A 4,088-nucleotide genomic window follows, 5' to 3' on the forward strand; every position below is an offset into this window, starting at 1 on the left:
TAATCACGTGTTTAGTGGCTGTTTCAGACACAGCCACAGAAACAGCCACATGTATTCAGGCATGTGGTCGGAGATTTCTCCACTACACATTTGAAAATGCAATACGCTTCTCCAGGGCTTCATAGCGAATCCTGTGGGTCTCCTGCCCGACCTCTAGGGCTTTATAGTAACTGCATGGAGTTTGCATGTTCTCCCCATGCATGTCTGGGTTCTCTCCGGGTACTCCGGCTTCCTCCCAAAGACCAAAAGTATGACTGTTAGGCATCTGACTATCCTACCCATTGGATCACTAATCACATCACTAATCACGTGTTTTTCGTCTGTACATGTGAACAACCTGCACTGTAAAAAAAAAAATTCCGTAAAAAAACAGGAAAATGTCCTGGTTATTTTCTGTTTTTTTACGGAATTTCCAGCAGAATTTTTTCCGTAATTTAACAGATTTTTTCCTGCAATTTAACAGCTTTTATATGTTAAATTTGAAACATAGAAAACTGTTATATTACGGGAACAAAACCTGTTAAATTATGGAAAAAATTCCGCTGAAATTTCGTAAAAAAACAGAAAATGTACTTGCAGAAAATTACCAGGACATTTTCAGTTTTATTTAGGGAAAAATTTTAACTAAAATACTGTTAAATTACGGGAAACTTCTGACGGAAATTCCGTTAAAAAACTGAAAATATCCTGGCAAAAAGTTACAGGACATTTTCTGTTTTTTTTTTCTTCCAGAATTTCCATCAAAATATTTTCCATAATTTAACAGTTTATGTCAAATATACCAATATTTTGTTAACCCAAAACTGAAATTCTGTCTTTTTACTCTGTCTTTTGTGATATTTTCACACTTTTAAAAAAAATAAATAAACCTTGGACATTTCCAAATACTTTTGTCTTCCAAACCATTTAAGTCTGTATTCTATATTAATTATAGTGTAAAATACATTAAAGTTAATGTATTTTACATTAACTTTAATGTAAAATACATTAAAGTTAATGTATTTTAAATTCTAAGTCTACAGGAAATGTAGTTGAACACAAAACATTTAGTTTGAAAGTAGTTCATGCAAAGTGATATAAAAATAAAACCATTCAACAATTTGCAGATTTTATTTAGCAATTTAAGACCATAAATTGACGTCATCTAGTCTTTATAACTAACCTTTGCTATTATATATTAAGAGTTAAACATATTCTTGAGCTTGCTAATGTTCATCTTCTGCACATCACAACTAATTTATTGCATTTTACTATACAAATTTCAACATATAAATTAAATGTAAAGCAGTATTGACTCTAGTCTTTGTAGTCAAACTATTTTGTTAAAATGAAGCAAATTCAGTGTTTTTTTATGTTTTGAAAACAGTGTTATTGGTCTGGTTTTTATGTAATGTTGAAAAAAAAATTATAAAGGTCTAATATCAAACAATCTTGTGTACAGTTTCTTCTTAGAGGACATGATGACTTGTGGGCAAAAAATGGAAGCAAATCTTGTTCAGATGAAGACGATGAAGGTTCAGCAAAATCTTTGTCAACCTGAAAACTTGAGCAAAAGTTATCAGGTTGTTCAGTGGTTTTATGTACCATATTTTCCAGACTATAAGGCGCACCTAAAAACCTTCAATTCAAATCCGACAGTGCTCCTTATAATCCGGTGCGCCCCATATATCGACCAGTATTGAGCCACAACAGGTTTAGCAACTACGGTAAGCAGCCGCCGACTTCATTTTTGCCCGTAGAAGAAGAAGCGCGCGGTGCATGCTGGAATAGTTGTCAGAACGCTGGTTTGTAATCTATGAATAAAGTTTGACTGACCTATCTACCCACCGACCGTCTGGAATCAGGTCATTTAGCACCACTTTCTCCACCAACATGCTGTGCGCGAACGGAGACGGGTGACGATATCCGGCCACGCCCCGGCCCAGTCGCGGAAGGCTCTCCACGCCGACCGGAGTCAGACTGTTTTGTTGACCTTCCATTTAGTGGAGCTCCATCTAGTGGATGCATAACGTAACTCCAGCCTCTACTGTAGCGTCTATTCTATGCGCCTTTAATGCGGTGCGCCTTTTATATGAAACAAGTTTTAAAATAGGCCATTCATTGAAGCTGCGCCTTGTAATCTGGTGTCAAATTAATCCTCAAAATATTTTAAGAGGCAACCAGATCCATCCAATATGAATTTCTACATGTCTGAGTTTCAAGTCAGAAAACAAAGAGGTAAGAAGGACTGAATGCAGGAGAATAAAGTAGCTTTAGGATTTTCAACTAAACTTGTTGAACATCAAAAGAAAACAATCTTTCCGTGGACTGCTTCTAAAGTAATCAGATATTTGCTTAATGGTCTTTATTGATGGCCATGATGATGAAGGGTAAAAGATTATAAGAGGAAATAAAACGCCATCAACCATGTGGTCTAACAGATAGCCAAGCTGCTCCTCCATCATTCCTTAATGTCTCCACAGACTCTGCTCTTCATCTTCCTCCTCCTCCAACTCCGAGCTGGAGGCTGCCGCTCCAGTGGACTCCACCTCAGTTCGCCATGTCGGAGTGATGGAGAGGGGTCATCAGCCTGTACACCACCTCCTCCTTTCACTCCTTCAGGAACAAGGCATGCTGGGAAAAAAGTCAAGCCAGAGGGATTGATCTGTTGCTCCAGCTGGAATAAATCAGAGCAGTTAGTTTGATGGAAAAACCAGAATTTTCTCAGTGAGCAGCTCTGTCAAAGTGACGGAGACGAACAATGCAGAGAGCTGCTGCATAGTGATGTATCGATCCTGAACAGTGTGGCCTTAGCAGACTGATGGATTCTTTTACAAGTCAGGGTGTAACAGACTCTGACTGGCTGTGACAAATGATTTGATTCATGCATTTTTCAGGTATATTCTGATTCAAGTCGATGTTCACAGGAAGAAGCTTAAAGCTTTTCCAGTGTTTTCTGTTCATTAGATTCATTGTTCATGTAAACGTTCTGCTGTAAACACACAAGGATGCCCTCAGCTGACCTGCTTTTACACTTCAAAATTATCAAAACTCTAAATGTCAACTACATTTGGATCAGTCAGTCTCACTGGCTGTTTGTTGGGCTAGAAGTGCTTCAGAGGGATATGAACAGAGGTTAGAAGTGGCAGAAAGCAGGAATAATTCATACATGACCACAACAGAAACCAATGAACCGGACATCAGTTCATCACTGTGGAGTTTGGAGAGGATGTCTGTCATTTACACCACAGGCCAGGATCTGTTTCTGAAGATCTACTCTTTGTTTCCTCCTCTATTATCCACAACCAACAAGGCGTTCAGGGATTTATAGAGTAACAAGTTAACAGATCATTTCTATTTGGCCACATTGTTCATCTGAACACACACTTTAAAAATACAAACATAATTAAAAGATGCCTCTGGAAACTATTGAGGAAAATGTTAAAACCCAAAACTTTGAAATATTTTTAAACCCTCTGCTGCTGGGAAAACAAGTAACAGACCCGTCTTCATGGATGTCCAAACTTACAACGTTCATCAGAACGTACAGCAAGGACAGATCTGCAGCCAAACTAATAAATGCTATTTAATCACCATCCCTGAATTATCCTTTAATACAAATCTGTGAAAACATTTAGACCTGAGCAGTGAGCTGCTGTTGCTGGAAAGGAGTGAATAATTGGAAAAAAATCTCATGCAGGGATAAATTCAGTTTAATTAATGTTTGATAAGAAAACGAACATCAACGTTCAGCTTGTCTGGGTCAGTATGAAAAAAAAAGTGCCTAAAAAATCAAACCTTTAACAAAACCTATTTGCAAAAATATTGAAGTCCTGTAAGCCTCCAGATCTTAGATGAAACAAGAGCGCCCTCTTGTGTTCAGATCTGTAGTTTGCCTAAAAACGTCACTATAAACTTCTAGTTTTGAATTTGTTTTGCCAACAAAACTACACCCTTTACTTTTCTATACCATAAAGCTTCAGATTCACATTCTGAAAAATAATCAGTAGTAAAGAAAGGTCACAAAAAAAAGAACATTTAAAATTTTAAGATGTTTTAAGATGTTTTGTTACATTTTAACAAAAATGTTTTTCTGTACAAGTATAAAA

This window comes from Poecilia reticulata, linkage group LG15 (genome assembly GCF_000633615.1).
Source record: "Poecilia reticulata strain Guanapo linkage group LG15, Guppy_female_1.0+MT, whole genome shotgun sequence".
Classification (NCBI taxonomy): Eukaryota; Metazoa; Chordata; class Actinopteri; order Cyprinodontiformes; family Poeciliidae; genus Poecilia; species Poecilia reticulata.